Here is a 15,767-nt window from a genome sequence, read left to right on the forward strand (position 1 = left end):
TGCTGCATTAGCTGTTTGTTTACCTTCGGCTCAGAAATGAGAACTGAAGAAATGCAGAGAACAGAAGATGTAGTCGGTGTTCCAACCTTTTTTTTCAGGTATATTGATTTTCTTAAATGTTTTTACGTTATGTTCACCTCAGTAGTTCGTACTAAAACATTGACATTAGCCAAAGTAAAACTAGCGATCTGCAACCATTTTCATCTTCCACGCTGTTTGAAGTCTGCATCCAACCTGCTACATTTTGAGGGTTGATTCGAAATGTTCATGTCACCTCTATTCCATAATGAATTTCTCACCTGATCTTAGAAGAGTTGATACATACCACTCTCGTCTTTCGCTCCAACGTGCAGCGCTATTTAGTTAGCATTTAGCATTAATTGGCGTTTTTTTTTTTTTTTTTCCTTAGGATCCAAAACACTACTGAGTTAGAAGAGACTAAGCACTAACACGTTTTCTCTATTTAAATAAGGTTACACACCTAGTTATGTGATGCTAAGAGATGATCTGACTGCACTGAACTTAGTGAAACCACAAACGGAAACAATGCTACATGCAAAGCAAATAGCGCCGCGATCAATCTTTCGACAAAAACCTACTGCAGGATGGATCAAAAACCCATGTGGACTAAGGCACTGTCGCATCATCCAGGAATTTTTACTTCCTGTGTTATTTCGCAAAGCTATTGTAGCATGAACAGAAGAAGCCCACAGGATCTAGAAGTTTCCACGGTCTATTGTCATGCATTTCCTCTGAAGGACGTTCAATATAAGCTTGAAAGATTGATGAAGACTTCCATCTCTGGTTTATTTCCCTCCTTATTGTGTCTTTTCCTATGTACTTAATGCCCCCTTCCATTTTCCTTACTTTACAATTCAGCTGGAAACAATTAGCCGTGTGCGTCGCCGGAGCCGTGACAGTGGAACAATGGAGCGGAATAATGCTGATCGATACGACGATCGTGGCTCAAGGTCAGAGATCCTCCAGTGCAAGCATGTCAGCGAACATTGGTCTGAAGCGTTCCGTGGCAAAACTTTCCCCGCATCAGTTAATTCATTCATCTCGAACATGGCAACCGCGCTCTGGTCGTGTCCGTCAGTTACCAGACAAAATTTGTTTGTAATCGTTTTGTCTGGATTTTGCTCATCTGCCTTTTTTTTTTGGCTCTAAACCTTCATCCAACCAAAGTAGAGCAGCTGAAGACACATATGGGCATTGATTTTAGCCCAGAGCCATGTGGGCTGAACTCAAAGAAAGCCTGTCAGTCTGCGAAGAGGGAAAAAGAAAGTAAGAAAGGAAAGCAGAAGGGAGGACGGAAAACCTCCGAAATTGAGCATCTGACGGAAACAAGGTGCCGGCCTGACCCTCAGCACCCTCGACATGTGGAAACTCGGCGAGCAAAACAACACAACACACCAAAAACAAGCAAGCAGAACTTTCTTTTTTTTTCTCCCACTCCTCACTTTGTGCTTGCGTTTTCTATATTTTCAACAAAGAAATTAATGCCCACTTCGAGTGTGTCCGTTGGGCCACAATCTGTCGGCGCGCTTTGATGTGCTCATTGCAGACTCCTCTGAAGTCCTGTACGCCGAGTTCCTCTAACAAAGGGAATAAAATAGGAGGATAAAGAAAAGAGAGGCCTGTTTTTGTATTTGGCAAGGCACTGCTTGTATTCCTGGCGGACATTCTGCCTTCAGCTCTGGCGCTGCGGCTCTGGATCTCTCCCGCGCCAGTCCTCGTTGGAAGGTAAAGACTCTGAGAAAGTTAATGATCAAACAGGTAAATTTAATTTTCCTTTGATGTTGCCGTCTTGCCTCCATCCCTGCAGCGTTGCACTAAAGACCTCACGCAGGTTTGTTTTCTCTCCTTTGTTACTCCTGCAATACAATAAAAACAGCAAAGTCAAGGACAAGGTACATCCTTCAACAACCCCGAGCTAATGGCTAACACATGAACACGTCTAAACCTCCAGCAAATCGACAGCATCAAAACTTCAGCATCCCTACTGTGGAATATTGTTGATGTTTGTCTTAGCTGCTGACGTTGCAGTCACAGAAAATATTCAACCGTTGAGCTGATTTTCATTTTTTCAGTCGGAGCACCATTTAAAATGCGTTGTTGCGTTGTTTAATATGTTGCTCACCACATGTTGCTCACCACTTCATATTGTGACGGCTGTAGCGTCCGGCTTGATGATGTGGGCAGCTAGCACATGCGCTAGTGCTAACATTGCTCATCAATGTCATTTCTTGCTTTTAATCATACTCACAGTAAGAAATATCAAAATATTTGTACTGTAGATGTCGACATAGATCCTGAACTCTTGGTTGATGACATCACATGGTGACTGAAATGCAAGCGCTGGTTGTTGCTGCTGAGACACATGAACGGTACAGACGGTTCATGAGAAACGGCATATTGAGCCAATAGTAAAAACAACCAAATGATTAACCTAGATTCCATTACTGCCATTTTATTGATTTAAATTGACATACAAAAGGTTTCAAACTGTTTTCTGTTGTGATATTTATTCCTCACAACCTTTGAGCAACTAGCTTTTATTGGCCGGAATAAAGTGGTTTGCTCTCTTCGGGTCGGTGGAGAGTTCTTGCCCCAAGTGGTGGAGTTTAAGTATCTCGGGGTCTTGTTCTCGAGTGAGGGAAAAGGGGAGCGTGAGATTGATAGACGGGTTGGTGCAGTGGCAGCAGTGATGCGGTCGCTGTATCGGACCGTCGTGGTGAAGAGGGAGCTGAGTCACAAGACGAAGCTCTCAATTCACCGATCGATCTACGTTCCCCCCCTCACCTATGGTCACGAGCTTCGGGTAATGACCGAAAGGATGAGATCGCAGATACAAGCGGCTGAGATGAGTTTCCTCCGCAGGGTGGCTGGGCGCACCCTTAGAGATAGGGTGAGGAGTTCGGTCATCCGGGAGGAGCTCGGGGTGGAGCCGCTGCTCCTCCACATCCAGAGGAACCAGCTGAGGTGGCTCGGGCATCTGATCCAGATGCCCCCTGGACGCCTCCCTGGGGAGGTGTTCCGGGCATGTCCTACCGGGAGGAGACCCCGAGGTAGACCCAGGACTCGCTGGAGAGATGATGTCTCCGGTCTGGCCTGGGAACACCTCGGGATCCCCTGGAAAGAGCTGGAGGAGGTTTGCCTCCGCGACCCGACTCCGGATAAGCAGCAGAAGAAGGCGAAGGTGAAGACAGAGAGCGACAAGGGTCAAAAGCATATCTTAACAAACACAATATACAATATGTGGTGGCAAGTGTGAGCTAGTGTTGTTTTACAACATAGAAAAACTTTGTTTTTCTTCATCTTTAGCCATCATCCACTGTGCTAGCATACCACCAGCTACTGCTTGGAAGCCCATCCGACCAAGAGTGTGCCAGAAGCATTAACAGCCGACAAAGCTGGAGTGTAGAATTTACAGCACGCAAAACAACCGCTGTTTTGATTCTCTCTCAACATACTAAAGCCATCAACCGAGTGCCCGGTTTCATAAACATCCCCTCCCTTTGATACACACAGATGTGAAAACACTTTTCCTGGGTCCACACAAAAGACCTGTCTGTGTTGCGAGTGTTGTGTAAGCCTGTTCTTATTTCGTACACTTGACCTTCTGGCATCGAAGCCCAGTTATGGTTGATAGAGACAACAAACAAAGACTGATCTCTATCTTCCACATCATTACGCAACCAACGCTGTGGAAGGCAGAGAACAGAAATAGCCAAAGGGCAAGGTGGACGGCCCGTCATCGGGGCTCATCTTTCACAACCTGTACACCTGCATGCTGACACGCACAGCAATGGCGTGTGGAAGGAAACCTGGGAGCATGTTCCAACCGGAGGACAGTAACAAAGTTCATCAACCCTGAGTGATGGATATTTTTATACGACATTTACAGGCTGCAAACCTTTGTCTTTAGCGCCGACTGAAGGAACACATCTACACATGCTGATGGTCCTCAAGTCGATTCAAAATACCAAAATCACTGAGGCTCGCTGATGCTGCCTCACTCGTCGGTCGGAGAAGGGATGTGGGACCCAGAAGCTGAACTGATGCAGGTTTACAAAAGACACGAGAGTAATTTATTGATACAATAATATAAACAAACAGACGGACGGGAACTATAAACTGAGGAAGTCAACACCAAACATGGAGTGAGGAAACACAACAACAGGGAGAAACCTGAAACAGAAAACAACAAATAACGAAAAGTGCTCGGTGTCGGATCCAATCTCACACACACACGAGGAATAAAGATAATGCAGGGACAAGGAGAAAGTGAGACAAGCCGAAAAACACTCACACGCGCTACAGCAGTGAATAGCAAGAAATGAAAACAAAGGAGCGCGAGGAACTAAGGAGGCGGCTGAGAAAAAACGTCAAGCAGAATTTAGATGTATGGAAACACGAGAGGATCGAGAGAGTTTACCGTGAGGACGCGAAGCAACCATCTGGCCACGCAGACTGGAACCCGGGTGTAGAAATCTGCGAGGTTTGATCATCAAACGAGCTCCAGCTGTGCAGCCATTAAGCTGGTGAGAGCAAAGGAACAGGAAATGAACAGGCAATAGCAAAATAAAAGCATGGGAAAAGACACAGAATATGACAACTCTGGAAGCAAGGAAGATTCCGTGAAATCCTCCTGTTGTGAGAGAGCTGGACTTCAGCGCTACACAAATTTCTCCATTAAAACAATGAAACACAGATTTTTGTCAAGTCAGTGACATCGAAGCTCAACCAAACTTGCCAGTTCTAGCGCATGAGTGGCGTCCAGACAGTTAAGTCGAGGTCTTCACACAACTTTCACGTTCCTCATTGTTTGCCACGCTTTGAAAAACATCTAATATGATCCCGAAACGGAGGTGAACAGAAGATATAGATGAAGGTTTTATGATACTGTACAATAAGCATTCACCAGGTAACATAAACACAGTGTAACTTGCTTCCAGCAATAAAGGTAACATCCACGCCAAAGCTTTGTCGCTTTGTCTGGCCGTGCTTTATTTCCCATACGTGTTAAATCCGCTCACCTTCCGCTTGTAAAGCCTTGCTAAGATGAGAGAGGGGTCAAGGATTCACTGAGAGTTGTGAGAAAGTGTTCGTGCCTTGAAGGACGGCGGCTGCACCGCCTCCCAGTTAGCGCCGATTCATTTGTTTATTAAGCAGAGTCCAGTAGCCAATCCCCATCAAAGGCTTGGCCCTAATACCAGAGAGCCATCGCTAATATATAAAGTCGACTTTCTTATTCCGCCCTCGCTCCCTCCGCCAACATTGTCATCTCTCACTCAGCCCCTCAGGGTCCGTCTATGAAATTAAAATAAAGTGAATGAAGTTCTGCTTTGAAGACTGGACAGATAGAGAGAAAGGGCTAAAGTGACAGAATAAGAGAGCGGCAAGAGGGAGGGGGAGCAGTCGGGGGTCTCGTATAGAAGCGCAAGATAGGCCGGTGCGTGTGTGTGAGAGTGAGGCTCACAGGGCTGGGGGGCAAGCGATGGGAGTGCAATTAAAAGTGCACACACTGGCAAAAATCTGGGTGCTTTCAAGGCAGAGTAGCCACGGACCTCTTTGGGGAACTCATCACACTACGGCAGCCTGTTTGAAGATGTGGAGGGCTGCGCTAACTGATGGTTTACACCAGTCCAGGAGGTACTGGAGCCCCCTATTAGGCCTCTCCAAGTCCACTGCTTCCTCTGTCTGCTCTCTTCCTCGGTCCTTGTGAGTCCGGTGAACAACGCCCAGTGTGGTCCAATATTTTCACACTTGTGATGCCAGATAACTTCAGATATTGTTTGAACTTGAACCGTGCTTCGGCTGATGACACTTTGGGGTAAGTTTGGACCTTTAAAGCCAAGTTACTTCTTGTTTGTAAACAAGTTGACACGCTCGCACTTGGCCAAGTTCACCTTCTTTAAAATCCCCAAAACTCAAGTCAACATTTTTGGAATCACCTTTGACGATTTTAGCCTTAATCCACACAAACAAAATCCCATAAAATCTGCATTTTATCATCTTAAAATATTTCTCCGGAGCAGAAATTGCTCTCTCCTGGCAATGCAGAGAAACTACTTCATGCTTTTATAACTACCAGAATTAAATATTGCATTTCTGGTCTTCCACAGAAAAACATCACTAATCTCCAGGTCCTCAGAGTACACCATTTTTTTGTATAATATCTACATTGACTTCTTGTTACCTTTACAATGGTTACCATCACTTTGGGAGAGTGGACTTTTGCGTCCTATACTGACGCTGAAGGCAGCCTTCAGCGTTGCATGTTGACGCTTTCAGTTGAAGCACATGTTCTGCCTGCCACTGCATATTCTGATGCCATGACAGACAGCACTGTCACTAAGGTCACTACCATGCCAGTCCTCAGGTAGTCAACAGTTGACTTTTCCCAGTGTTCATACAAGAAACTTCTTTCAGGTCCTATGGCCTGTACCTATGGAACCAGCTGCCTGTTGAACTGTGGGTGGCTGAGGGTGTCGATGTTTGCAAACATCATCATTGACAGTTGTCAAGAGGACATGAGGTATGTAGGTTTGAGAGAAGAGGAAGCAGAGGACAGAGTGAGATGATCCGCTGTGGCCACCCCTGAAGGGAGAAGTCGACAGAAGAAGAAGAAGTCCAGAGGACGTTTTGGTCCCAGAGTGGCGCAGAACACTTCTGTCCGTGTTACATGTTGACACATAAGGCTGAAAGCCTGAATCAAATCTTTCTACTCCTGGTTGGAATGCAAGTGTCAGACATGGTGTGGCGGCCTTTAAGGTATTTAAGATATACAAACTCCCACCTGGGACCATGATCTGCACTTATGATGACAGTAACTATCTCTACTCTTCTTGGCCTGGAAGCTTTATCTGCTGACCTCTCTGTCCCACCAGAAGTGTGTGAGTCGCGTTACAATCGATGAATGTCTTGTTGTCCATGGTGTCAAGTATCAACATCGACGTTGCAACGAGTGCATTCACCATAGTTACAGATGGGCCCACCACATTTCGACACTTCTACAGGAAGCTGTCACTCATCCTTCTCACTCTGAAGGTGTCACATGGTTATTTTCAAGTGGACTTTTGCGTCATGAAGCACGTATTCCCACGTCCATGGCTGTGGGCAGTGCGCCAAGCAAAAGATGGGGGTAAGGGTCAAGATATTAGGAGCCTTAAGCTCTGTATTTTTCATGTCACTTGGTATATAAAGCGAAAGTCAAATGACTGTGTGCCTCTGTCAGTGACACCATCAGTATCATCATTGAAATGTCACAGGGGGAGAGAGACATTTTACTCCATTGAAGCACTTATTAACTACCATGCAACTCTTATGATATGTCAATGTTTATCATGAATATCTGATGCCGTACACTGTCCTAAATTCATGCACAGTGATCAGTGACAGCTGGGGAACGTGGCGAGGTGTCACCGCTCGCCTGCTTCCGCATATTTGACCTGACCTTCCATTTTCATTATGATCCATACATTTGTCTCAAACTGAAACAGCAATTCTCAGAAAGCACCAAAAACTAACCAGAGCAGTGTTAGCTGTGTTGGATTCTACTCTGGAACTACACCCGTAGCATGCTAAAGTGCTTAGGTGTCAGAATATCTTAGCCTTTTAGAGGTGACCGCATTAGCGCTGGCCTAGTTGAAGTGGAGAGCAGGCGATGGGTAAAGGCAAAAACTGGCGAGCGAGAGAAGGGGAAAAAAAATGGTGGTCACTCAAGAATAAAAAATGAAGCACACAGATGAATCTAGCAAACAAACGTGAAGTCTCATGGTATTCTTCAGTATATAGAAGTGAAAGAAGTGAAGGGAGAATAGTTGAACAATCTTATTTACATCACACCTGCAGCCTTCAAAAGACTCTGTAGCAGAGGTGGTCATAATGTTTTGTCTTCCTCAGCGGTGTCGGTTGGTCTCTCGTGACCACCCTATGCAGCGAATCTCAATGGTAGTTATTGCTGTACCACGCAACTCAATTTTCCGTGGCTAATTTTAGAAGAATACAGATGGAGGCAGATGTTTGTGTCGCAATCTTAAGCAGCCAATGTTCCGTCCGTGGTGATCTGGTGCCGGCCAACCGTCACTCTTCATTTAAGGTAATTTGTAGCAACACAGAGTCCCTTAATTTAGTTTGTTTCTTGTGTCTTCGACAAGAGGGGTTTGTTTGGCCGTTGCCGTGGATACTGCTAATTTCCATCGTGTCCAGAGGAAATGTGATATGCAGCTTTGACTCTGTGTGCTCACATGTCACGTCAAACTGAAATTGCATTGTTGTAGCTACATGTGCTTGGATGACAGAAAACACGCTAAGCTTAACATGCTAATTATTACTGAAGAAAAATACATTTAAAAAACAACAATGAAGGAAAAACATTAAATTCAGTGGTTTTTTTTTTCAGTGATGATATAAAAAGAATGACAAGGATGGGACCAGATCAGCAGTGTTGAGAACTGGAAGTCTTTCAGTGCGGTTCACTAGTTCATTGACAACGTGTTGAGTATCGACTTGAATCTGGGACAATGCATGAAAGATCATATGTCGTCTGCAAAGCTGGTTCTGTTGCGTTCTAACGCTTAAAATGTGTAAAGTTGGAAGTGCGAATGAAATTCAGAGCAGCGCTGCACAAAGTGAGAACCAGAATCAAGCTCCAGGATCCTGTCGCCTCACCATTAGAATGCAGGTAAAAAGTCTCTCCAACTTTAGTACCAGAGGAGAAATGCTGCACCGGAGCGTGACAGCTGGCTGTCTTAATGGTACTAGTGAGCAGGTAAGCCTGTTCTTCTCACCGCAAGATGAAGAGCGTCGTAAGAAACAGGTGAGACAGAAGTTCAAAGAACGGCGGACGAGTGGCGGCCATCTGTGTTTCTTGCGATGCAGGATTATTTTGCCCTGGAAGTTTGCCTCAAAACTGGTTTTGAAACCGACTGCGAATACCCAAGGTATTTGAATGTAAACAAACAGCCAGCGATGATGCCAACCTATAAAAACATCACAGAGAAGCGTTCTAGTGTTTACCCAAACGCAGTGTATGTGTTGTACTGCGGACCATTCTTAAGAGAATTTACATTTACATTACCAGTCTCTGATCCATTCAGACACTTCATCCTCTCACAATTGCCCAAGTCGTCCCTTCAACAACAATGTGGTTCGAATAAAAATAAGTCTTTTGTTTAAAGTACATTAACCTGCTCTTCTTCCTCAAAAAACAAATTCTTCATTATTTTCTGAAACACAAGATGGTGGCAGTGTTTGAGGACCTTGTCATAATAACAATGCGTTTTATGGTAGTATATGAAAACATGAATTTTTTTCTGAAAGCACAGAATGAAACCTCTGTTTTTCATCTTTAGCGTTATGTATTAGTTGAGAAGGAGAAAATACAGTGGTACCTCAGTTTTCGAACGTCCCGGACTCCGACCAAATCGAAGTTCGAACAAAAATTTTGAGATTTTTTTGCTTCTGATTTAAAAAATCCAGAACTCGAACTCCCCCGAAAAAAGCCGGAAAAGACATAACGTGCGCAGACCGATCATCTGACCCACGAGGCGCTCTGTTATTGTGTATAACGCAGCCTCTGTATGCAGACGTGTCCCGTTAGCTCCATTTACTGGCTGTTTTTTCTTCATATTGAGGTGTAAAACCTTTCCTGTCTCCACACTGGACCGTGGTAGAGTCTCACAGGGGAGGTGCTGGAGCGCTCACTCCAGGGTTTGATGTCCTGTTGTGGGCTGGAGCTGGGACAGGGATGAGGCCAGTCTGGGACAGAGCGTGACTTGGTTTATGACTTTGTCACAGCCAAACTGCACAGAAGCGCACATTCAGAGCTGGACACGCACCGGGCACCTCTTCACTTCTGGAGAGACCTCACTCACTCGGCAACCCCTCCCACATGCAGCGGCCACACACATAGAGGAACAGCCACCTGCAGCAGACACTCTACATTCACTCCTACAAAAGACTATTTTAAGGCTTGGAACTCATTATTGCTTTTTCCATTCATTGTAATGGGAAAAATCGATTCAGATTTCAAACAAATCTCTTCTCGAACGGCCGTCTGGAACGCATTGTGGTCGAGAACCGAGGTACCACTGTAGTTTGTAATAACTAAATAACAAGATCATTAGAGTGTTTTTAACAACTGATCAACAATCCAAAAGGTAGAAAACAAAAAAAATGGGATCCAGAAGGGCCACTTATCCCGTGCAGGGAAAAAGGGCTGGTGCTCGAGCACCACTAGGGGTTTGTCTGTGCACGAGCCTGCTGTGTCACAGTGGCCTGACATTAACCACACAGGTGAAACGAAACTGTGTGTGTTTGTGTGGTTGTTGTTGTTGTTGTCCTGTATTGGGTGAGAGGCCTGTGCAGGGAGCCCCTCGCTTCATGGAGAATAATTGTTTGTAGTTTATATTGTTCACAAAAGATAAACACTTACAAACGGTTGTGCTCCTGATGTAACGTTTACATTGCTCATGAGTGTATTTAAAATTTTCTATACTATTACGGTTGTATTACACTGTATACACTTTATATTGGAAAAAGACTGAAGACTTAAACGGTCAGCTCTCAGTAGGACACGCCTTCATTTTTTTTTCCAAGGAAGGACAAGTGTAGCTACCACATCTCGAATTCTTTTCACGTCTCCATTCTGTGACGGACGCCATTAGTTGGCCGCCATTTTTAGACGCCTGAATCTGTTTAACCTCGCCTCGGGAGGTCATTTCAAAAGATGTGTCCGATAGAAAAGCAGTTGGATTTGAGAACCAAGATGAAAAAGCGGAGGATGATAAAAGAGCAGCAAAGCAGGAGGAAGGAAGGCGAGGGAGTTGAAATGCTTAAAAAAAAGATGACCAGACGCGGCGGCGGACAACTGCAGAGCAGATGTGGCGGTCTGAGAGGACAACTCAACAGGCCATTAGTGATCTATAAATGATAATTTATGCGAGCGTGTTGAAGTCTGGCCACCGGAGCTTCATCAGCGGCTCCTTCGCCGCGTCTTCTGCCGCTAATTACGGGGTCAAAAAAGCAATTTGTACCATCCGAGAACAGCCTTCCTTCTTTCCCACATGTCGCACACACAGACGCACACGCGCGCGCACACACAAACACGGGACGGGAAAGGCACATAAACACCTCGCACATTATGCAAAGGCACCAGCTGCTGGTCACACCTCCCCGACAGGCTGGTGGAGGGCGAAGAGAGGAGGATGGAGGAAGGAGAGCGAGGAAGGAAGGAGAGGAGCGGCTGTAATGAGCGCTTTGTTTACAGGCTGCCATGACAGTTGGGTTAAGAAGTCGACTTGGATGTTGAGTTTCTTCTCCCTCCCAGTCTTTGTGTTCTCTTGATGACTTTTAATTAACTTTTAAAAGCAGGAGGAGGCTGGAAGCTGTGCGGAAAAGTGGCTGCTTGCTTGTAGGTTGTGCGGGAGTCGGCTGGGGAAGGGGTTCAGCGGGTGCACACGCTCGCTCCACTTGTCTTCGCGTGCTCCTCTCAGCCCTGCACATGGTGTAAGGGACAGGCCAGTGCTTTCAGAGGCATGTCAACTGGACACATTAACTCATAAAATACCCCCGTCTCCATGAAATATGCAGCGCCGGGCCACGAGGATGGAAGTTGAATATCCATAATTGATGTAAATGAGGAGCTCTCCCACGGCAAAGGCTGTGCAAGTCTATCTCTGCGTGTGTGTGTGTTAGAGACTTGGCTGGATTTGAAGCTGCCAGAGGTAAGGTCATATCCCGTACCATCCAGCTTTGGAAGCGCTGCACCAGAAGAAAACAACGTGACTTCCTGGTCTGTTTGTCACTAAAGCGAATCGTCTTATTGACCCTCACCATTGATCTCGACACCTCAATAATATATGCAGCCCTCCCTCACATTTCCTTCTCTCCGTCCGTGTCTGCCAAGTCGCTGGATGTTTCACTCGGCTGGCCTGCGAGGTGGATGAATATTTTACCGAGCATAACCACCATCTCTCTCTCCGTCAGCATCCCTGACATGCCAACGAACAAGAAGATCATGTTCACGCTGCATAAGTGAGGTGAGGGTGATAGTCTGGGTGATCTGACGCGTCGCACTTCCTGTTCGAGATTTCTTCTTCCTGCTCGCAGAGAGAGAGTGGACCCGTGTTATCGCAATGATTTGGTGATGGCAGAGCCCTACAGATGGTTCTGAACCAAAGGACACGGCAGCAAAACAAAGGCTGAGGAACTAGCAAGGAGCACGTGTCCGACTAGTGAGCGAACAAAGGTCTACATCCTGGTTGAAGAGCCAGAAACAAAACAAGTATCAGGTGTTTAACTTGAGTCTGTGCCACAGAAGGTCCAGTTAGCAGCGAGATGACAACGCGCTAACCTAGCAAAATGAATTTTCAGGTCGAAGCAGACCTGCAGTTCAAGATCCAGACCAGGTCCCACTGAAATGTTGGTTAAATATCGAGGTCCAGAAGGCAAATGATCAGGCTTTCTAGCAGTGTTCCTCACTACAAACAAAGGTCTTGCTGGCAAACATGTTGTGGCTAGCAAGTGATGGTCAACATATATGACCTGGGTGCGAGGATCCAAATAGCCAGAGAATTCCACCTTCAGAAACCTTCTGAAGTCCACAAATAAAGGTCAAAGAAGTGTAATGACAACCATTCAATGATTCACTCATGTTCTTAAAGTGATCGCCCATCACTTGAGTTTACTTACGGGACTGTGGAAGTCAAACTGGGCCAGAAGGAAAACACAGTGTATTGTAAAGTGGCAGAAATGATCAGAATTGTTCTCGTTCTTTTTTCATCCTTCAGATAAAGTGGAGATGGAAGAGTGATGTTGCTGTGTGTTTGATGTATGTTTGGAATTGAAGGTCTCACTAACAAACAGAGGTTCCTCTTTCTACAGCCAACCAGAACCTGGAGGTTCCCATCCATCCAGGTCATCAAAGCTGAGGCTCAAATCCAAAAGAACAAACCTTGGATTGAATGTGAGACATATTCAAATTGAGTTTGCGTTGACCCTCAGCTGCTCCAGCTGCCGGGGCTTCAAGCAAAAAATATCCTGTTCAGTCCCATCAGCTGAAACCTGCAGCCTCCTGTCAGACCTTCTGCAGCTAAATCGAGAACACACAGGTTCTAGGCTCTTACACAACAGAAAGCCCATGTTGTTTAAGATAAATGCTGTGGTTGTCATGGCTACGGTAAAAACCTCACAGTTACACATGTGTGGTGTCATGGATGGTGTAACTGCATTAATGCAGAGGAGGAAAAAGGGCCCTCTGTCTTATCATCCGGTCCTCACGACAGACATATTTGAACCTATCTGTCTGTCTGTCTGTCTGTCTGTCTGTCTATCTATCTGTCATCTATCTATCCATCTATCTATCTATCCATCTATCTATCTATCTATCTGTCTGTCTGTCTGTCTGTCTGTCTGTCTGTCTATCTATCTATCTATCTATCTATCTATCTATCTGTCTGTCTGTCTGTCTGTCTATGTATCTATCTATCTGTCATCTATCTATCATCCATCCATCATCCATCTATCTATCCATCTATCTATCTATCTATCTATCTGTCTGTCTGTCTGTCTGTCTGTCCGTCTGTCCGTCTGTCCGTCCATCCGTCCATCCGTCCGTCCGTCCATATGCAGCTTTATAAAACAAGGTGAAAAAAATAGGAAAAAGTGTAATTACATTATGATTTGCTTGTTCTATTTTATATAAAGAATCTCACTGAAATCACAAAAAGCTGGTTTATGTTTTTTTTCACTTAATTTGATTTATTTTGAGGGACAAGAAATATTGTTAAACAACATTATTTTATGTATAATATCTATCTCATTTCACTTTAACTATTGCAAGCTATGTATGGGGAAAGGAAACAGATAAAAATGTACTTGAAAAGAAAAACAAAACAAGTATGAATAAATAATGGGGAAACAAAGTGCATAATCTTGACCAGTTTTTCATTTTTTTCCTGTATTTATTTGCCATGTTTTGGCCAAAATGTCATAGTTCAATTTTGCAGCATAATTTAAAAAAAAATAAGATTTTAACAAGTGATGTCAGTGACTCACTCAGGCGTGTGAGATTCATGAGTTGGGGGTTGGATTCTTCTGAAGCAGTGACACTGACTCACCTTGACCTTGTTATTTTCAAGGTTAGCTATGGCCACATTCCACTTGGTCAAAAGGTTCAACAAGTAAGAACGACATTCTCTCACATCATCTGTATGATTCACAACATGACTTGAAAAATGATTTATATAGCAAGAAAATGATATACCAAGATGAGCGTGTTGGATGCAGAAGCAAATTAGCGACTGGAGGTTTGCTCTGCTTCCCATTCTGTTGACATGCTGAATCAAACAAACCAGGAAAGCAAACGTGATGTCAGGGAAGGAAACCTTCCTCCCACTCATCAGCCCAACCATCTGATCAATCCTCCCTGCGTCCAACTTGGCCGGGCCTCCACTCTCTGGTCACTTCTCCTGGTTCTGGATGAATCCCACGACAAACGTGGTGACTTTTGTGACTGCGATGAAAATGTCGTGTTACTTCTCAGCATGGGAGGACTGGGATTCTCTTCCCTCCATATGTGAGGAGGGACTATCGCACACCCTTTGTAACATATTGACGCGACATATGTAAAAGGTTCAGGACAGATTTGGTCCAAAATATCTGCTGCCGTAGGAGCCAAAGTAGTTTTGGATGGAAGATTCAGTGGTGAGGTAGTCACAAGTGTAAGAACCTGGCAACAGACACGTTTTTATTTTAACGTCCATGTTCGCAGGATTGTCTCCATCGCCTTCTGCTGGAGGAAGCCTCCCGTCTCTCGACATGCAGGTATCACCACCAGTATATTCTGAGCTAACAGACTCCGGTCTTTGACTTCTGCTGAGGTTCCCTTCTGAAGACACCGACACCACGCTTGTTACTGGTGGCTCCACAGCAGCATTCGCTCGCTCACTGACCTCCAGGATGAGGTTCTTATTGTCCCAGTACATCAGAGCTTGAGCTGCCGCGTCATGTGAACACACATTTGAGGATGTTTACATGATGGTTGGCTAGCAGAAGTTGTTTTTTTTTCACTAGTGTCCCATTAAAAATCCATACTCTGTATACTATATATAGTGCCATGAGAGAGTGTTAGAGGTGTGTGATATGATGGCATTAAATCATGACAATGAGACGGTGTTGAGGAGCAACCAAGGTGAGCAGATCACATGGATTGGCTGCCATTCTTCCTCTCCACTCTACTGTAGAGCTCCAGTGTGTTGATGCGCTGATCTGTCCCTCAGTCAAAGCAGCGCTGCTGTGGTGCACAGTGCTCTTCTTCCCACACACTCACAGCCAAGAAGCCGCTCACATGCGCAACTTCCAGCTGTTTTTAAAGCTGATGCGCCTCTAACTGGACCATACACTTTCACCACAGAACCATGGAGGGAGGGAGGGAGGGATCCATGTCGGAGCCGCCACCAGGCCAAAGACTGTCTGCACTGCAGAGCTAACAGAGCTAACCTGACCTGTCTCACTTCAAATCTATTGATACTCATGGACTGTCAAAGTTTGATCTGTGATTTAAAAGTTGTTTAAAAACTGAATGCACCACAAACAACAGACGTCAGTTTAGTCACAGAAGTCATACCATAGTTGGCTCACTGTCCGTATGGACCAAGTGGCTGAAGGTCTGACTCTCCAGAAGAACCCAGGAAGGAGGACGTGCAGCTGCCTCATTCAGTTCATGACTCTGACATGAACCTCTGAAGACCCTAAAG

This window comes from Synchiropus splendidus, chromosome 9 (assembly GCF_027744825.2).
Source record: "Synchiropus splendidus isolate RoL2022-P1 chromosome 9, RoL_Sspl_1.0, whole genome shotgun sequence".
Taxonomy (NCBI): Eukaryota; Metazoa; Chordata; class Actinopteri; order Syngnathiformes; family Callionymidae; genus Synchiropus; species Synchiropus splendidus.